The sequence below is a fragment of the Oncorhynchus gorbuscha genome, unplaced genomic scaffold (genome assembly GCF_021184085.1).
Source record: "Oncorhynchus gorbuscha isolate QuinsamMale2020 ecotype Even-year unplaced genomic scaffold, OgorEven_v1.0 Un_scaffold_722, whole genome shotgun sequence".
In the NCBI taxonomy this organism is placed as follows: Eukaryota; Metazoa; Chordata; class Actinopteri; order Salmoniformes; family Salmonidae; genus Oncorhynchus; species Oncorhynchus gorbuscha.
In genome coordinates this window covers 224223-244314 of record NW_025745779.1, presented here as the reverse complement: position 1 = coordinate 244314, position 20092 = coordinate 224223, and the positions used below count along the sequence as shown (strand labels likewise).

Below are 20092 nucleotides of genomic sequence, written 5' to 3'. Positions count from 1 at the left end.
AGGGAGAGAGACATGACAGGTAACACTCAGTATTACAGTAGGATAGTCCCTAGTCTAGTACATACAGTATTACAGTAGGATAGGCACTCGTCACTAGTCTAGTACATACAGTATTACAGTAGGACAGTCACTAGTCCCTAGTCTAGTACATACAGTATTACAGTAGGACAGTCACTAGTCCCTAGTCTAGTACACACAGTATTACAGTAGGACAGTCACTAGTCACTAGTCTAGTACATACAGTATTACAGTAGGACAGTCACTAGTCACTAGTCTAGTACATACAGTATTACAGTAGGACAGTCACTAGTCCCTAGTCTAGTACATACAGTATTACAGTAGGACAGTCACTAGTCACTAGTCAAGCAACATCAATTGTTTTCCTAATTGTTTCCTGTTTTGATGTAAATGGGAAACAGTAACGAGGTCACGGAGAGTAGAATGAAGATCAGGACCAGGCCAGAAAGACTACAAACTAGATCTAAAGAACTACACCACCCAACAGTAACGAGGTCACGGAGAGTAGAATGAAGATCAGGACCAGGCCAGAGGACTACAAACTAGATCTAAAGAACTACAACACCCAACAGTAACGAGGTCATGGAGAGTAGAATGAAGATCAGGACCAGGCCAGGAGGACTACAAACTAGATCTAAAGAACTACAACACCCACCTCCGGGTCCCTTCTTCTTGTTCTTTTTAGATTTCTTCCTCTTAGAGAGCTCGTTGAAGGCCTCAGCCGCTTTCTGCAGTTTGGTCACGAAGAACTCGATGTGGTCCAGAATGTGGTTCAGGATTTGCTGCAAGAGAAGACAGTAGTGTTTAAAAGGCACACAACCACAGACAGACTTCCTTTGTTAATCACTAAATGAAGTCATGTAATGTAGGTGTAGATTGACAGTCGCTGCCAGGCTCAACATGAGCTGTGTTGTTGTTGCTGGAGATGCTGCTATAGTCAATCAGTGTAAAACACTAGGACTTTCCTTTACAACAGCAGTCCCTGTTTATCTCTTCTCTGTGTATTTTCCAAGCTTGGCGAAAAAGAATAGCGTGGAAGAGGAGGTGTAGTACCTCATACTGTATCACATGTTGCATTTACTTTAAATCTGTAATGATTAACTACAGAACAGACTACTGATCTACAGCTCCTAATAGGGGTGTATCCTTGTTGTTACTACAGAACAGACTACTGATCTACAGCTCCTAATAGTGGTGTATCCGTGTTGTTACTACAGAACAGACTACTGATCTACAGCTCCTAATAGTGGTGTATCCGTGTTGTTACTACAGAACAGACTACTGATCTACAGCTCCTAATAGTGGTATATCCGTGTTGTTACTACAGAACAGACTACTGATCCAAGACTCCTAATAGTGGTGTATCGTTGTTGTTACTACAGAACAGACTACTGATCTACACCTCCTAATAGGGGTGTATCCTTGTTGTTACTACAGAACAGACTACTGATCTACAGCTCCTAATAGTGGTGTATCCGTGTTGTTACTACAGAACAGACTACTGATCTACAGCTCCTAATAGTGGTATATCCGTGTTGTTACTACAGAACAGACTACTGATCCAAGACTCTAATAGTGGTGTATCGTTGTTGTTACTACAGAACAGACTACTGATCTACACCTCCTAATAGGGGTGTATCCTTGTTGTTACTACAGAACAGACTACTGATCTACAGCTCCTAATAGTGGTGTATCCGTGTTGTTACTACAGAACAGACTACTGATCTACAGCTCCTAATAGTGGTATATCCGTGTTGTTACTACAGAACAGACTACTGATCCAAGACTCCTAATAGTGGTGTATCGTTGTTGTTACTACAGAACAGACTACTGATCTACAGCTCCTAATAGTGTTATATCCTTGTTGTTACTACAGAACAGACTACTGATCTACAGCTCCTAATAGTGTTATATCCTTGTTGTTACTACAGAACAGACTACTGATCTACAGCTCCTAATAGTGGTGTATCCTTGTTGTTACTACAGAACAGACTACTGATCCAAGACTCCTAATAGTGGTGTAGCCGTGTTGTTACTACAGAACAGACTACTGATCTACAGCTCCTAATAGTGGTGTGTCCTTGTTGTTACTACAGAACAGACTACTGATCTACAGCTCCTAATAGTGGTGTATCCTTGTTGTTACTACAGAACAGACTACTGATCTACAGCTCCTAATAGTGGTATATCCTTGTTGTTACTACAGAACAGACTACTGATCTACAGCTCCTAATAGTGGTGTATCCGTGTTGTTACTACAGCCGTGTTCCATTGGTTAGTATTAGAAGCACCTATATATGTCTGAAACTGTCATTCACGCTAGTTTCCACTCATCTGAACATGGCATCTCATCTTCACCTGAAGACCTGACTCCAGATCAGCCTGTAGGTGAAACTAACCACCAGTCTGCAGTATTGAAGAACCAAGCAAACGACTGAAGACCTGACTCCAGATCAGCCTGTAGGTGAAACTACTCATCAGTCTGCAGTATTGAAGAACCAAGCAAACGACTGAAGACCTGACTCCAGATCAGCCTGTAGGTGAAACTACTCATCAGTCTGCAGTATTGAAGAAACAAACAAACGACTGAAGAGCGAGGTAGATGGACTGACAGACAGACGGTATCAGTATGTGGTATCTGGACTCACAGAGAGCGAGGTAGACGGACTGACAGACAGACGGTATCAGTATGTGGTATTTGGACGGACAGTGGGAAACACTCACCACGTCTCGATCCACTCTGGTAGCCATCATCTCTGAAGGTTCATTCTGGTCAGAATACTGAGGCTGTTTATCATCTGATAGAGGAGGGGAGGAGGAGGAGAAGGGAGGAGGGGGAGGAGAGGGAGGAGGAGGAGAGGGAGGAGGGAGAGGAGAGGGACAAGGGGAGGAGGGGGAGGAGAGGGAGGGAGGAGGGGGAGGAGGGGGAGGAGAGGGAAGAGGGGGAGGAGAGGGAAGAGGGGGAGGAGAGGGAGGAGAGGGAGGAGGGGGGAGGAGAGGGAGGAGAGGGAAGAGGAGGAGGAGAGGGAGGAGGGGGAGGAGGGGGAGGAGAGGGAGGAGAGGGAGGAGAGGGAAGAGGGGGAGGAGAGGGAGGAGAGGGAGGAGGGGGAGGAGGGGGGGAGAGGGAAGAGGAGGAGGAGGAGAGGGAAGAGGAGGAGGAGAGGGAAGAGGGGGAGGAGAGGGAGGAGAGGGAGGAGGGGGGAGGAGGAGGAGGAGAGGGAGGAGGGGGAGGAGGGGGAGGAGAGGGAGGAGAGGGAGGAGAGGGAAGAGGGGGAGGAGAGGGAGGAGAGGGAGGAGGGGGAGGAGGGGGAGGAGAGGGAAGAGGGGGAGGAGAGGGACGAGAGGGAGGAGGGGGAGGAGAGGGAAGAGGGGGAGGAGAGGGACGAGAGGGAAGAGGAGGAGGAGGGGAGGAGAGGGAAGAGGGGGAGGAGAGGGAAGAGGGGGAGGAGGGGGAGGAGAGGGACGAGAGGGAGGAGGGGGAGGAGAGGGGGCGAGAGGGAGGAGGGGGAGGAGAGGGTAGAGGGGGAAGAGGGGAGGAGGGGAAGGAGAGGGGGAGGGGAAAGAGAGGGAGGAGGGGGAGGAGGAGGGGAAAGAGAAGGGCATTAGAACAGTGATCTTCCCAATGATCTTATTCTCAAATCAAATGTTATTTGTCACATGTCGAATACAACAGGTATGTAGACTTGACCATGAAACTTACAGGCTCTTAACCAACAACGCCTGGCTACGATTAGGCCTCTGGCTAAGGGCGATTAGGCCTGGCTAAGGGCGATTAGGCCTGGCTAAGGGTGATTAGGCCTGGCTAAGGGCGATTAGGCCTGGCTAAGGGCGATTAGGCCTGGCTACGTGGGCGATTAGGCCTGGCTAAGGGCGATTAGGCCTGGCTACGATTAGGCCTGGCTAAGGGCGATTAGGCCTGGCTAAGGGCGATTAGGCCTGGCTAAGGGCGATTAGGCCTGGCTAAGGGCGATTAGGCCTGGCTACGATAAGGCCTGGCTAAGGGCGATTAGGCCTGGCTAAGGGGGATTAGGCCTGGCTAAGGGGGATTAGGCCTGGCTAAGGGTGATTAGGCCTGGCTAAGGGTGATTAGGCCTGGCTAAGGGTGATTAGGCCTGGCTACGATAAGGCCTGGCTAAGGGCGATTAGGCCTGGCTAAGGGTGATTAGGCCTGGCTAAGGGCGATTAGGCCTGGCTAAGGGTGATTAGGCCTGGCTAAGGGTGATTAGGCCTGGCTAAGGGCGATTAGGCCTGGCTAAGGGCGATTAGGCCTGGCTAAGGGCGATTAGGCCTGGCTAAGGGTGATTAGGCCTGGCTAAGGGTGATTAGGCCTGGCTAAGGGCGATTAGGCCTGGCTAAGGGCGATTAGGCCTGGCTAAGGGCGATTAGGCCTGGCTAAGGGCGATTAGGCCTGGCTAAGGGCGATTAGGCCTGGCTAAGGGGGATTAGGCCTGGCTAAGGGTGATTAGGCCTGGCTAAGGGTGATTAGGCCTGGCTAAGGGCGATTAGGCCTGGCTAAGGGCGATTAGGCCTGGCTAAGGGCGATTAGGCCTGGCTAAGGGCGATTAGGCCTGGCTAAGGGCGATTAGGCCTGGCTAAGGGCGATTAGGCCTGGCGGGCGATTAGGCCTGGCTAAGGGGGATTAGGCCTGGCTAAGGGCGATTAGGCCTGGCTAAGGGCGATTAGGCCTGGCTAAGGGGGATTAGGCCTGGCTAAGGGTGATTAGGCCTGGCTAAGGGTGATTAGGCCTGGCTAAGGGCGATTAGGCCTGGCTAAGGGCGATTAGGCCTGGCTAAGGGCGATTAGGCCTGGCTAAGGGCGATTAGGCCTGGCTAAGGGGGATTAGGCCTGGCTAAGGGCGATTAGGCCTGGCTAAGGGCGATTAGGCCTGGCTAAGGGGGATTAGGCCTGGCTAAGGGCGATTAGGCCTGGCTAAGGGCGATTAGGCCTGGCTAAGGGGATTAGGCCTGGCTAAGGGTGATTAGGCCTGGCTAAGGGCGATTAGGCCTGGCTAAGGGCGATTAGGCCTGGCTAAGGGCGATTAGGCCTGGCTAAGGGCGATTAGGCCTGGCTAAGGGCGATTAGGCCTGGCTAAGGGCGATTAGGCCTGGCTAAGGGCGATTAGGCCTGGCTAAGGGGATTAGGCCTGGCTAAGGGTGATTAGGCCTGGCTAAGGGCGATTAGGCCTGGCTAAGGGCGATTAGGCCTGGCTAAGGGCGATTAGGCCTGGCTAAGGGCGATTAGGCCTGGCTAAGGGGATTAGGCCTGGCTAAGGGGGATTAGGCCTGGCTAAGGGTGATTAGGCCTGGCTAAGGGTGATTAGGCCTGGCTAAGGGCGATTAGGCCTGGCTAAGGGTGATTAGGCCTGGCTAAGGGCGATTAGGCCTGGCTAAGGGTGATTAGGCCTGGCTAAGGGGGATTAGGCCTGGCTAAGGGTGATTAGGCCTGGCTAAGGGTGATTAGGCCTGGCTAAGGGTGATTAGGCCTGGCTAAGGGCGATTAGGCCTGGCTAAGGGCGATTAGGCCTGGCTAAGGGCTATTAGGCCTGGCTAAGGGCGATTAGGCCTGGCTAAGGGCGATTAGGCCTGGCTAAGGGTGATTAGGCCTGGCTAAGGGCTATTAGGCCTGGCTAAGGGTGATTAGGCCTGGCTACGTGGGCGATTAGGCCTGGCTAAGGGGGATTAGGCCTGGCTAAGGGTGATTAGGCCTGGCTAAGGGCGATTAGGCCTGGCTAAGGGGATTAGGCCTGGCTAAGGGGATTAGGCCTGGCTAAGGGCGATTAGGCCTGGCTAAGGGCGATTAGGCCTGGCTAAGGGCGATTAGGCCTGGCTAAGGGGGATTAGGCCTGGCTAAGGGGGATTAGGCCTGGCTAAGGGTGATTAGGCCTGGCTAAGGGTGATTAGGCCTGGCTAAGGGCGATTAGGCCTGGCTAAGGGGGATTAGGCCTGGCTAAGGGTGATTAGGCCTGGCTAAGGGCGATTAGGCCTGGCTAAGGGTGATTAGGCCTGGCTAAGGGGGATTAGGCCTGGCTAAGGGTGATTAGGCCTGGCTAAGGGTGATTAGGCCTGGCTAAGGGCGATTAGGCCTGGCTAAGGGCGATTAGGCCTGGCTAAGGGCTATTAGGCCTGGCTAAGGGCGATTAGGCCTGGCTAAGGGCGATTAGGCCTGGCTAAGGGTGATTAGGCCTGGCTAAGGGCTATTAGGCCTGGCTAAGGGTGATTAGGCCTGGCTACGTGGGCGATTAGGCCTGGCTAAGGGGGATTAGGCCTGGCTAAGGGTGATTAGGCCTGGCTAAGGGGGATTAGGCCTGGCTAAGGGCGATTAGGCCTGGCTAAGGGGGATTAGGCCTGGCTAAGGGCGATTAGGCCTGGCTAAGGGTGATTAGGCCTGGCTAAGGGGGATTAGGCCTGGCTAAGGGCGATTAGGCCTGGCTAAGGGCGATTAGGCCTGGCTAAGGGCGATTAGGCCTGGCTAAGGGCGATTAGGCCTGGCTAAGGGCGATTAGGCCTGGCTAAGGGCGATTAGGCCTGGCTAAGGGCGATTAGGCCTGGCTAAGGGCGATTAGGCCTGGCTAAGGGCGATTAGGCCTGGCTAAGGGCGATTAGGTCTGGCTAAGGGCGATTAGGCCTGGCTAAGGGCGATTAGGCCTGGCTAAGGGCGATTAGGCCTGGCTAAGGGCGATTAGGCCTGGCTAAGGGCGATTAGGCCTGGCTAAGGGCGATTAGGCCTGGCTAAGGGCGATTAGGCCTGGCTAAGGGCGATTAGGCCTGGCTAAGGGCGATTAGGCCTGGCTAAGGGTGATTAGGCCTGGCTAAGGGCGATTAGGCCTGGCTAAGGGCGATTAGGCCTGGCTAAGGGCGATTAGGCCTGGCTAAGGGCGATTAGGCCTGGCTAAGGGAGATTAGGCCTGGCTAAGGGAGATTAGGCCTGGCTAAGGGCGATTAGGCCTGGCTAAGGGCGATTAGGCCTGGCTAAGGGCGATTAGGCCTGGCTAAGGGCGATTAGGCCTGGCTAAGGGCGATTAGGCCTGGCTAAGGGCGATTAGGCCTGGCTAAGGGTGATTAGGCCTGGCTAAGGGTGATTAGGCCTGGCTAAGGGCGATTAGGCCTGGCTAAGGGCGATTAGGCCTGGCTAAGGGTGATTAGGCCTGGCTAAGGGTGATTAGGCCTGGCTAAGGGTGATTAGGCCTGGCTAAGGGTGATTAGGTCTGGCTAAGGGCGATTAGGCCTGGCTAAGGGCGATTAGGCCTGGCTAAGGGTGATTAGGTCTGGCTAAGGGCGATTAGGCCTGGCTAAGGGCGATTAGGCCTGGCTAAGGGCGATTAGGCCTGGCTAAGGGTGATTAGGCCTGGCTAAGGGTGATTAGGCCTGGCTAAGGGCGATTAGGCCTGGCTAAGGGTGATTAGGCCTGGCTAAGGGTGATTAGGCCTGGCTAAGGGTGATTAGGCCTGGCTAAGGGCGATTAGGCCTGGCTAAGGGCGATTAGGCCTGGCTAAGGGCGATTAGGCCTGGCTAAGGGTGATTAGGCCTGGCTAAGGGTGATTAGGCCTGGCTAAGGGCGATTAGGCCTGGCTAAGGGTGATTAGGCCTGGCTAAGGGCGATTAGGCCTGGCTAAGGGTGATTAGGCCTGGCTAAGGGTGATTAGGCCTGGCTAAGGGCGATTAGGCCTGGCTAAGGGCGATTAGGCCTGGCTAAGGGCGATTAGGCCTGGCTAAGGGCGATTAGGCCTGGCTAAGGGCGATTAGGCCTGGCTAAGGGCGATTAGGCCTGGCTAAGGGTGATTAGGCCTGGCTAAGGGTGATTAGGTCTGGCTAAGGGCGATTAGGCCTGGCTAAGGGGCGATTAGGCCTGGCTAAGGGCGATTAGGTCTGGCTAAGGGCGATTAGGCCTGGCTAAGGGCGATTAGGCCTGGCTAAGGGCGATTAGGCCTGGCTAAGGGTGATTAGGCCTGGCTAAGGGCGATTAGGCCTGGCTAAGGGCGATTAGGCCTGGCTAAGGGTGATTAGGCCTGGCTAAGGGTGATTAGGCCTGGCTAAGGGTGATTAGGCCTGGCTAAGGGCGATTAGGCCTGGCTAAGGGCGATTAGGCCTGGCTAAGGGTGATTAGGCCTGGCTAAGGGTGATTAGGCCTGGCTAAGGGTGATTAGGCCTGGCTAAGGGCGATTAGGCCTGGCTAAGGGTGATTAGGCCTGGCTAAGGGCGATTAGGCCTGGCTAAGGGTGATTAGGCCTGGCTAAGGGTGATTAGGCCTGGCTAAGGGCGATTAGGCCTGGCTAAGGGCGATTAGGCCTGGCTAAGGGGCGATTAGGCCTGGCTAAGGGCGATTAGGCCTGGCTAAGGGCGATTAGGCCTGGCTAAGGGCGATTAGGCCTGGCTAAGGGCGATTAGGCCTGGCTAAGGGCGATTAGGCCTGGCTAAGGGGATTAGGCCTGGCTAAGGGTGATTAGGCCTGGCTAAGGGTGATTAGGCCTGGCTAAGGGCGATTAGGCCTGGCTAAGGGCGATTAGGCCTGGCTAAGGGTGATTAGGCCTGGCTAAGGGTGATTAGGCCTGGCTAAGGGTGATTAGGCCTGGCTAAGGGTGATTAGGTCTGGCTAAGGGCGATTAGGCCTGGCTAAGGGCGATTAGGCCTGGCTAAGGGCGATTAGGTCTGGCTAAGGGCGATTTAGGCCTGGCTAAGGGCGATTAGGCCTGGCTAAGGGCGATTAGGCCTGGCTAAGGGCGATTAGGCCTGGCTAAGGGCGATTAGGCCTGGCTAAGGGCGATTAGGCCTGGCTAAGGGCGATTAGGCCTGGCTAAGGGTGATTAGGCCTGGCTAAGGGTGATTAGGCCTGGCTAAGGGCGATTAGGCCTGGCTAAGGGCGATTAGGCCTGGCTAAGGGCGATTAGGCCTGGCTAAGGGCGATTAGGCCTGGCTAAGGGTGATTAGGCCTGGCTAAGGGCGATTAGGCCTGGCTAAGTGGGCGATTAGGCCTGGCTAAGGGTGATTAGGCCTGGCTAAGGGTGATTAGGCCTGGCTAAGGGTGATTAGGCCTGGCTAAGGGCGATTAGGCCTGGCTAAGGGCGATTAGGCCTGGCTAAGGGCGATTAGGCCTGGCTAAGGGCGATTAGGCCTGGCTAAGGGCGATTAGGCCTGGCTAAGGGCGATTAGGCCTGGCTAAGGGCGATTAGGCCTGGCTAAGGGCGATTAGGCCTGGCTAAGGCGATTAGGCCTGGCTAAGGGTGATTAGGCCTGGCTAAGGGTGATTAGGTCTGGCTAAGGGCGATTAGGCCTGGCTAAGGGCGATTAGGCCTGGCTAAGGCGATTAGGTCTGGCTAAGGGCGATTAGGCCTGGCTAAGGGCGATTAGGCCTGGCTAAGGGCGATTAGGCCTGGCTAAGGGCGATTAGGCCTGGCTAAGGGCGATTAGGCCTGGCTAAGGGCGATTAGGCCTGGCTAAGGGCGATTAGGCCTGGCTAAGGGCGATTAGGCCTGGCTAAGGGCGATTAGGCCTGGCTAAGGGTGATTAGGCCTGGCTAAGGGCGATTAGGCCTGGCTAAGGCGATTAGGCCTGGCTAAGGGCGATTAGGCCTGGCTAAGGGTGATTAGGCCTGGCTAAGGGTGATTAGGCCTGGCTAAGGGCGATTAGGCCTGGCTAAGGGTGATTAGGCCTGGCTAAGGGCGATTAGGCCTGGCTAAGGGGCGATTAGGCCTGGCTAAGGGTGATTAGGCCTGGCTAAGGGCGATTAGGCCTGGCTAAGGGCGATTAGGCCTGGCTAAGGGCGATTAGGCCTGGCTAAGGGCGATTAGGCCTGGCTAAGGGCGATTAGGCCTGGCTAAGGGCGATTAGGCCTGGCTAAGGGCGATTAGGCCTGGCTAAGGGCGATTAGGCCTGGCTAAGGGCGATTAGGCCTGGCTAAGGGCGATTAGGCCTGGCTAAGGGCGATTAGGCCTCTGGCTAAGGGCGATTAGGCCTGGCTAAGGGCGATTAGGCCTGGCTAAGGGCTATTAGGCCTGGCTAAGGGGGATTAGGCCTGGCTAAGGGGGATTAGGCCTGGCTAAGGGCTATTAGGCCTGGCTAAGGGGATTAGGCCTGGCTAAGGGGGATTAGGCCTGGCTAAGGGGATTAGGCCTGGCTAAGGGGGATTAGGCCTGGCTAAGGGCTATTAGGCCTGGCTAAGGGGGATTAGGCCTGGCTAAAGGGGATTAGGCCTGGCTAAGGGCGATTAGGCCTGGCTAAGGGCTATTAGGCCTGGCTAAGGGGGATTAGGCCTGGCTAAGGGGGATTAGGCCTGGCTAAGGGGGATTAGGCCTGGCTAAGGGGGATTAGGCCTGGCTAAGGGCGATTAGGCCTGGCTAAGGGCGATTAGGCCTGGCTAAGGGTGATTAGGCCTGGCTAAGGGCGATTAGGCCTGGCTAAGGGTGATTAGGCCTGGCTAAGGGTGATTAGGCCTGGCTAAGGGCGATTAGGCCTGGCTAAGGGCGATTAGGCCTGGCTAAGTGGGCGATTAGGCCTGGCTAAGGGCGATTAGGCCTGGCTAAGGGCGATTAGGCCTGGCTAAGGGCGATTAGGCCTGGCTAAGGGCGATATTAGGCCTGGCTAAGGGCGATTAGGCCTGGCTAAGGGCGATTAGGCCTGGCTAAGGGCGATTAGGCCTGGCTAAGGGCGATTAGGCCTGGCTAAGGGCGATTAGGCCTGGCTAAGGGCGATTAGGCCTGGCTAAGGGCGATTAGGCCTGGTGGGCGATTAGGCCTGGCTAAGGGTGATTAGGCCTGGCTAAGGGCGATTAGGCCTGGCTAAGGGCGATTAGGCCTGGCTAAGGGCGATTAGGCCTGGCTAAGGGCGATTAGGCCTGGCTAAGGGCGATTAGGCCTGGCTAAGGGCGATTAGGCCTGGCTAAGGGCTATTAGGCCTGGCTAAGGGCTATTAGGCCTGGCTAAGTGGGCGATTAGGCCTGGCTAAGGGCGATTAGGCCTGGCTACGTGGGCGATTAGGCCTGGCTAAGGGTGATTAGGCCTGGCTAAGGGCGATTAGGCCTGGCTAAGGGTGATTAGGCCTGGCTAAGGGCGATTAGGCCTGGCTACGTGGGCGATTAGGCCTGGCTAAGGGTGATTAGGCCTGGCTAAGGGCGATTAGGCCTGGCTAAGGGCGATTAGGCCTGGCTAAGGGCGATTAGGCCTGGCTAAGGGCGATTAGGCCTGGCTAAGGGTGATTAGGCCTGGCTAAGGGCGATTAGGCCTGGCTACGGGCGATTAGGCCTGGCTAAGTGGGCTATTAGGCCTGGCTAAGGGCTATTAGGCCTGGCTAAGTGGGATTAGGCCTGGCTAAGGGCGATTAGGCCTGGCTAAGGGCGATTAGGCCTGGCTAAGGGCGATTAGGCCTGGCTAAGGGCGATTAGGCCTGGCTAAGGGCGATTAGGCCTGGCTAAGGGCGATTAGGCCTGGCTAAGGGCTATTAGGCCTGGCTAAGGGCTATTAGGCCTGGCTAAGTGGGCGATTAGGCCTGGCTAAGGGCGATTAGGCCTGGCTACGTGGGCGATTAGGCCTGGCTAAGGGTGATTAGGCCTGGCTAAGGGCGATTAGGCCTGGCTAAGGGCGATTAGGCCTGGCTAAGGGCGATTAGGCCTGGCTAAGGGCGATTAGGCCTGGCTACGTGGGCGATTAGGCCTGGCTAAGGGCGATTAGGCCTGGCTAAGGGCGATTAGGCCTGGCTAAGGGCGATTAGGCCTGGCTAAGGGCGATTAGGCCTGGCTAAGGGCGATTAGGCCTGGCTAAGGGCGATTAGGCCTGGCTAAGGGCGATTAGGCCTGGCTACGTGGGCGATTAGGCCTGGCTAAGGGCGATTAGGCCTGGCTAAGGGCGATTAGGCCTGGCTAAGGGCGATTAGGCCTGGCTAAGGGCGATTAGGCCTGGCTACGTGGGCGATTAGGCCTGGCTAAGGGCGATTAGGCCTGGCTAAGGGCGATTAGGCCTGGCTAAGGGCGATTAGGCCTGGCTAAGGGCGATTAGGCCTGGCTAAGTGGGCGATTAGGCCTGGCTACGTGGGCGATTAGGCCTGGCTAAGGGCGATTAGGCCTGGCTACGTGGGCGATTAGGCCTGGCTAAGGGCGATTAGGCCTGGCTAAGGGCGATTAGGCCTGGCTAAGTGGGCGATTAGGCCTGGCTAAGTGGGCGATTAGGCCTGGCTAAGGGCGATTAGGCCTGGCTAAGTGGGCGATTAGGCCTGGCTAAGGGCGATTAGGCCTGGCTAAGGGCGATTAGGCCTGGCTAAGGGCGATTAGGCCTGGCTAAGGGCGATTAGGCCTGGCTAAGGGCGATTAGGCCTGGCTAAGGGCGATTAGGCCTGGCTACGTGGGCGATTAGGCCTGGCTACGTGGGCGATTAGGCCTGGCTAAGGGCGATTAGGCCTGGCTACGTGGGCGATTAGGCCTCTGGCTACGTGGGCGATTAGGCCTGGCTACGTGGGCGATTAGGCCTGGCTAAGGGCGATTAGGCCTGGCTACGTGGGCGATTAGGCCTGGCTAAGGGCGATTAGGCCTGGCTACGTGGGCGATTAGGCCTGGCTACGTGGGCGATTAGGCCTGGCTAAGTGGGCGATTAGGCCTGGCTAAGGGCGATTAGGCCTGGCTAAGTGGGCGATTAGGCCTGGCTAAGTGGGCGATTAGGCCTGGCTACGTGGGCGATTAGGCCTGGCTAAGTGGGCGATTAGGCCTGGCTACGTGGGCGATTAGGCCTGGCTACGTGGGCGATTAGGCCTGGCTACGTGGGCGATTAGGCCTGGCTACGTGGGCGATTAGGCCTGGCTACGTGGGCGATTAGGCCTGGCTAAGTGGGCGATTAGGCCTGGCTAAGTGGGCGATTAGGCCTGGCTACGTGGGCGATTAGGCCTGGCTACGGGCGATTAGGCCTGGCTACGTGGGCGATTAGGCCTGGCTACGTGGGCGATTAGGCCTGGCTACGTGGGCGATTAGGCCTGGCTACGTGGGCGATTAGGCCTGGCTACGTGGGCGATTAGGCCTGGCTAAGTGGGCGATTAGGCCTGGCTAAGTGGGCGATTAGGCCTGGCTACGTGGGCGATTAGGCCTGGCTAAGTGGGCGATTAGGCCTGGCTACGTGGGCGATTAGGCCTGGCTACGTGGGCGATTAGGCCTGGCTACGTGGGCGATTAGGCCTGGCTACGTGGGCGATGAGGCCTCTGGCTACGTGGGCGATTAGGCCTGGCTAAGTGGGCGATTAGGCCTGGCTACGTGGGCGATTAGGCCTGGCTAAGTGGGCGATTAGGCCTGGCTAAGTGGGCGATTAGGCCTGGCTAAGTGGGCGATTAGGCCTGGCTAAGGGCGATTAGGCCTGGCTAAGGGCGATTAGGCCTGGCTACGTGGGCGATTAGGCCTGGCTAAGGGCGATTAGGCCTGGCTACGTGGGCGATTAGGCCTGGCTACGTGGGCGATTAGGCCTGGCTAAGGGCGATTAGGCCTGGCTACGTGGGCGATTAGGCCTGGCTAAGGGCGATTAGGCCTGGCTACGTGGGCGATTAGGCCTGGCTAAGGGCGATTAGGCCTGGCTACGTGGGCGATTAGGCCTGGCTAAGGGCGATTAGGCCTGGCTAAGTGGGCGATTAGGCCTGGCTACGTGGGCGATTAGGCCTGGCTAAGGGCGATTAGGCCTGGCTAAGTGGGCGATTAGGCCTGGCTAAGGGCGATTAGGCCTGGCTAAGGGCGATTAGGCCTGGCTAAGTGGGCGATTAGGCCTGGCTAAGGGCGATTAGGCCTGGCTACGTGGGCGATTAGGCCTGGCTAAGGGCGATTAGGCCTGGCTAAGTGGGCGATTAGGCCTGGCTACGTGGGCGATTAGGCCTGGCTACGTGGGCGATTAGGCCTGGCTAAGTGGGCGATTAGGCCTGGCTACGTGGGCGATTAGGCCTGGCTAAGGGCGATTAGGCCTGGCTAAGTGGGCGATTAGGCCTGGCTACGTGGGCGATTAGGCCTGGCTACGTGGGCGATTAGGCCTGGCTACGTGGGCGATTAGGCCTGGCTAAGTGGGCGATTAGGCCTGGCTACGTGGGCGATTAGGCCTGGCTAAGTGGGCGATTAGGCCTGGCTACGTGGGCGATTAGGCCTGGCTACGTGGGCGATTAGGCCTGGCTAAGTGGGCGATTAGGCCTGGCTAAGTGGGCGATTAGGCCTGGCTACGTGGGCGATTAGGCCTGGCTACGTGGGCGATTAGGCCTGGCTAAGTGGGCGATTAGGCCTGGCTACGTGGGCGATTAGGCCTGGCTAAGTGGGCGATTAGGCCTGGCTAAGTGGGCGATTAGGCCTGGCTACGTGGGCGATTAGGCCTGGCTAAGTGGGCGATTAGGCCTGGCTAAGTGGGCGATTAGGCCTGGCTAAGTGGGCGATTAGGCCTGGCTAAGGGCGTTAGGCCTGGCTATTAGGCCTGGCTACGTGGGCGATTAGGCCTGGCTAAGGGCGATTAGGCCTGGCTACGTGGGCGATTAGGCCTGGCTACGTGGGCGATTAGGCCTGGCTAAGGGCGATTAGGCCTGGCTACGTGGGCGATTAGGCCTGGCTAAGGGCGATTAGGCCTGGCTACGTGGGCGATTAGGCCTGGCTAAGGGCGATTAGGCCTGGCTACGTGGGCGATTAGGCCTGGCTAAGGGGCGATTAGGCCTGGCTAAGTGGGCGATTAGGCCTGGCTACGTGGGCGATTAGGCCTGGCTAAGGGCGATTAGGCCTGGCTAAGTGGGCGATTAGGCCTGGCTAAGGGCGATTAGGCCTGGCTAAGGGCGATTAGGCCTGGCTAAGTGGGCGATTAGGCCTGGCTAAGGGCGATTAGGCCTGGCTACGTGGGCGATTAGGCCTGGCTAAGGGCGATTAGGCCTGGCTAAGTGGGCGATTAGGCCTGGCTACGTGGGCGATTAGGCCTGGCTACGTGGGCGATTAGGCCTGGCTAAGTGGGCGATTAGGCCTGGCTACGTGGGCCTGGCTAAGGGCCCTGGCTAAGTGGGCGATTAGGCCTGGCTACGTGGGCGATTAGGCCTGGCTACGTGGGCGATTAGGCCTGGCTACGTGGGCGATTAGGCCTGGCTAAGTGGGCGATTAGGCCTGGCTACGTGGGCGATTAGGCCTGGCTAAGTGGGCGATTAGGCCTGGCTACGTGGGCGATTAGGCCTGGCTAAGGGCGATTAGGCCTGGCTAAGTGGGCGATTAGGCCTGGCTACGTGGGCGATTAGGCCTGGCTAAGTGGGCGATTAGGCCTGGCTAAGTGGGCGATTAGGCCTGGCTACGTGGGCGATTAGGCCTGGCTACGTGGGCGATTAGGCCTGGCTACGTGGGCGATTAGGCCTGGCTAAGGGCGATTAGGCCTGGCTAAGTGGGCGATTAGGCCTGGCTAAGTGGGCGATTAGGCCTGGCTAAGTGGGCGATTAGGCCTGGCTAAGGGCGATTAGGCCTGGCTAAGTGGGCGATTAGGCCTGGCTAAGTGGGCGATTAGGCCTGGCTAAGTGGGCGATTAGGCCTGGCTAAGTGGGCGATTAGGCCTGGCTAAGTGGGCGATTAGGCCTGGCTAAGGGCGATTAGGCCTGGCTAAGTGGGCGATTAGGCCTGGCTAAGTGGGCGATTAGGCCTGGCTAAGTGAGCGATTAGGCCTGGCTAAGGGCGATTAGGCCTGGCTAAGTGGGCGATTAGGCCTGGCTAAGGGCGATTAGGCCTGGCTACGTGGGCGATTAGGCCTGGCTAAGGGCGATTAGGCCTGGCTAAGTGGGCGATTAGGCCTGGCTACGTGGGCGATTAGGCCTGGCTAAGGGCGATTAGGCCTGGCTAAGTGGGCGATTAGGCCTGGCTAAGGGCGATTAGGCCTGGCTACGTGGGCGATTAGGCCTGGCTAAGGGCGATTAGGCCTGGCTACGTGGGCGATTAGGCCTGGCTAAGGGCGTGGCCTGGCTACGTGGGCGATTAGGCCTGGCTAAGGGCGATTAGGCCTGGCTACGTGGGCGATTAGGCCTGGCTAAGGGCGATTAGGCCTGGCTAAGGGGCGATTAGGCCTGGCTAAGTGGGCGATTAGGCCTGGCTAAGGGCGATTAGGCCTGGCTAAGTGGGCGATTAGGCCTGGCTAAGGGCGATTAGGCCTGGCTACGTGGGCGATTAGGCCTGGCTAAGGGCGATTAGGCCTGGCTAAGTGGGCGATTAGGCCTGGCTACGTGGGCGATTAGGCCTGGCTAAGGGCGATTAGGCCTGGCTACGTGGGCGATTAGGCCTGGCTAAGGGCGATTAGGCCTGGCTAAGTGGGCGATTAGGCCTGGCTAAGGGCGATTAGGCCTGGCTAAGGGGCGATTAGGCCTGGCTACGTGGGCGATTAGGCCTGGCTAAGGGCGATTAGGCCTGGCTAAGTGGGCGATTAGGCCTGGCTAAGGGCGATTAGGCCTGGCTACGTGGGCGATTAGGCCTGGCTAAGGGCGATTAGGCCTGGCTAAGTGGGCGATTAGGCCTGGCTACGTGGGCGATTAGGCCTGGCTACGTGGGCGATTAGGCCTGGCTACGGCCCTGGCTACGTGGGCGATTAGGCCTGGCTACGTGGGCGATTAGGCCTGGCTAAGGGCGATTAGGCCTGGCTAAGTGGGCGATTAGGCCTGGCTACGTGGGCGATTAGGCCTGGCTACGTGGGCGATTAGGCCTGGCTACGTGGGCGATTAGGCCTGGCTAAGTGGGCGATTAGGCCTGGCTAAGTGGGCGATTAGGCCTGGCTAAGTGGGCGATTAGGCCTGGCTACGTGGGCGATTAGGCCTGGCTAAGTGGGCGATTAGGCCTGGCTACGTGGGCGATTAGGCCTGGCTAAGTGGGCGATTAGGCCTGGCTAAGTGGGCGATTAGGCCTGGCTAAGTGGGCGATTAGGCCTGGCTACGTGGGCGATTAGGCCTGGCTACGTGGGCGATTAGGCCTGGCTACGTGGGCGATTAGGCCTGGCTAAGTGGGCGATTAGGCCTGGCTAAGTGGGCGATTAGGCCTGGCTAAGTGGGCGATTAGGCCTGGCTAAGGGCGATTAGGCCTGGCTAAGTGGGCGATTAGGCCTGGCTAAGTGGGCGATTAGGCCTGGCTAAGTGGGCGATTAGGCCTGGCTAAGGGCGATTAGGCCTGGCTAAGTGGGCGATTAGGCCTGGCTAAGTGGGCGATTAGGCCTGGCTAAGGGCGATTAGGCCTGGCTAAGTGGGCGATTAGGCCTGGCTAAGTGGCGATTAGGCCTGGCTAAGTGGCGATTAGGCCTGGCTAAGGGCGATTAGGCCTGGCTAAGTGGGCGATTAGGCCTGGCTAAGTGGCGATTAGGCCTGGCTACGTGGGCGATTAGGCCTGGCTAAGGGCGATTAGGCCTGGCTAAGGGCGATGGCCTGGCTAAGTGGGCGATTAGGCCTGGCTAAGGGCGATTAGGCCTGGCTAAGTGGGCGATTAGGCCTGGCTAGGGCGATTAGGCCTGGCTAAGTGGGCGATTAGGCCTGGCTAAGTGGGCGATTAGGCCTGGCTACGTGGGCGATTAGGCCTGGCTAAGTGGGCGATTAGGCCTGGCTAAGTGGGCGATTAGGCCTGGCTAAGTGGGCGATTAGGCCTGGCTACGTGGGCGATTAGGCCTGGCTAAGTGGCGATTAGGCCTGGCTACGTGGGCGATTAGGCCTGGCTAAGTGGGCGATTAGGCCTGGCTAAGGGGCGGCGGCCTGGCTAGGGGCGATGGCCTGGCTACGGGCGATTAGGCCTGGCTAAGTGGGCGATTAGGCCTGGCTAAGGGGCGATTAGGCCTGGCTAAGTGGGCGATTAGGCCTGGCTAAGTGGGCGATTAGGCCTGGCTAAGTGGGCGATTAGGCCTGGCTAAGTGGGCGATTAGGCCTGGCTATTAGGCCTGGCTAAGGCTGGGCGATTAGGCCTGGCTACGTGGGCGATTAGGCCTGGCTACGTGGGCGATTAGGCCTGGCTAAGGGCGATTAGGCCTGGCTAAGGGCGATTAGGCCTGGCTAAGGGCGATTAGGCCTGGCTAAGTGGGCGATTAGGCCTGGCTAAGGGGCGATTAGGCCTGGCTAAGGGCGATTAGGCCTGGCTAAGTGGGCGATTAGGCCTGGCTAAGTGGGCGATTAGGCCTGGCTAAGTGGGCGATTAGGCCTGGCTAAGGGCGATTAGGCCTGGCTAAGGGCGATTAGGCCTGGCTAAGGGCGATTAGGCCTGGCTAAGGGCGATTAGGCCTGGCTAAGGGCGATTAGGCCTGGCTAAGGGCGATTAGGCCTGGCTAAGGGCGATTAGGCCTGGCTAAGGGCGATTAGGCCTGGCTACGTGGGCGATTAGGCCTGGCTAAGTGGGCGATTAGGCCTGGCTAAGTGGGCGATTAGGCCTGGCTAAGGGCGATTAGGCCTGGCTAAGGGCGATTAGGCCTGGCTAAGGGCGATTAGGCCTGGCTAAGGGCGATTAGGCCTGGCTAAGTGGGCGATTAGGCCTGGCTAAGTGGGCGATTAGGCCTGGCTAAGGGCGATTAGGCCTGGCTAAGTGGGCGATTAGGCCTGGCTAAGTGGGCGATTAGGCCTGGCTACGTGGGCGATTAGGCCTGGCTAAGTGGGCGATTAGGCCTGGCTACGTGGGCGATTAGGCCTGGCTACGTGGGCGATTAGGCCTGGCTACGTGGGCGATTAGGCCTGGCTACGTGGGCGATTAGGCCTGGCTACGTGGGCGATTAGGCCTGGCTAAGTGGGCGATTAGGCCTGGCTAAGCTGGGCGATTAGGGCCTGGCTAGGGGCGATTAGGCCTGGCTACGTGGGCGATTAGGCCTGGCTACGTGGGCGATTAGGCCTGGCTAAGTGGGCGATTAGGCCTGGCTACGTGGGCGATTAGGCCTGGCTACGTGGGCGATTAGGCCTGGCTACGTGGGCGATTAGGCCTGGCTAAGTGGGCGATTAGGCCTGGCTAAGTGGGCGATTAGGCCTGGCTAAGTGGGCGATTAGGCCTGGCTAAGTGGGCGATTAGGCCTGGCTACGTGGGCGATTAGGCCTGGCTACGTACGGGCGATTAGGCCTGGCTACGTGGGCGATTAGGCCTGGCTACGTGGGCGATTAGGCCTGGCTACGTGGGCGATTAGGCCTGGCTAAGTGGGCGATTAGGCCTGGCTAAGTGGGCGATTAGGCCTGGCTAAGTGGGCGATTAGGCCTGGCTAAGTGGGCGATTAGGCCTGGCTAAGGGCGATTAGGCCTGGCTACGTGGGCGATTAGGCCTGGCTAAGGGGCGATTAGGCCTGGCTACGTGGGCGATTAGGCCTGGCTACGTGGGCGATTAGGCCTGGCTAAGTGGGCCTGGCTATTAGGCCTGGCTAAGTGGGCGATTAGGCCTGGCTACGTGGGCGATTAGGCCTGGCTAAGGGCGATTAGGCCTGGCTAAGTGGGCTGGCTAAGGGCGATTAGGCCTGGCTAAGTGGCGATTAGGCCTGGCCTGGCTAAGGGGCGATTAGGCCTGGCTAAGTGGGCGATTAGGCCTGGCTAAGTGGGCGATTAGGCCTGGCTAAGTGGGCGATTAGGGGGCGATTAGGCCTGGCTAAGGGCGATTAGGCCTGGCTAAGTGGCGATTAGGCCTGGCTACGTGGGCGATTAGGCCTGGCTAAGGGGCGATTAGGCCTGGCTAAGTGGGCGATTAGGCCTGGCTAAGTGGGCGATTAGGCCTGGCTAAGTGGGCGATTAGGCCTGGCTAAGTGGGCGATTAGGCCTGGCTACGTGGGCGATTAGGCCTGGCTAAGGGGCGATGGGCCTGGCTAAGGGCGATTAGGCCTGGCTAAGTGGGCGATTAGGCCTGGCTAAGTGGGCGATTAGGCCTGGCTAAGGGGCGATTAGGCCTGGCTAAGGGGCGATTAGGCCTGGCTAAGTGGGCGATTAGGCCTGGCTAAGTGGGCGATTAGGCCTGGCTACGTGGGCGATTAGGCCTGGCTAAGGGCGATTAGGCCTGGCTAAGTGGGCGATTAGGCCTGGCTAAGTGGGCGATTAGGCCTGGCTAAGGGGCGATTAGGCCTGGCTAAGTGGGCGATTAGGCCTGGCTAAGTGGGCGATTAGGCCTGGCTACGTGGGCGATTAGGCCTGGCTAAGTGGGCGAT

At 57.6% G+C, this 20092-nt stretch overlaps 1 pseudogene; it reads right to left on the bottom strand.

Annotated features, from left to right (window-relative positions):
* LOC124019913 overlaps nt 1-20092 on the bottom strand; it is a 174347-nt pseudogene that overhangs the window by 45462 nt on the left and 108793 nt on the right.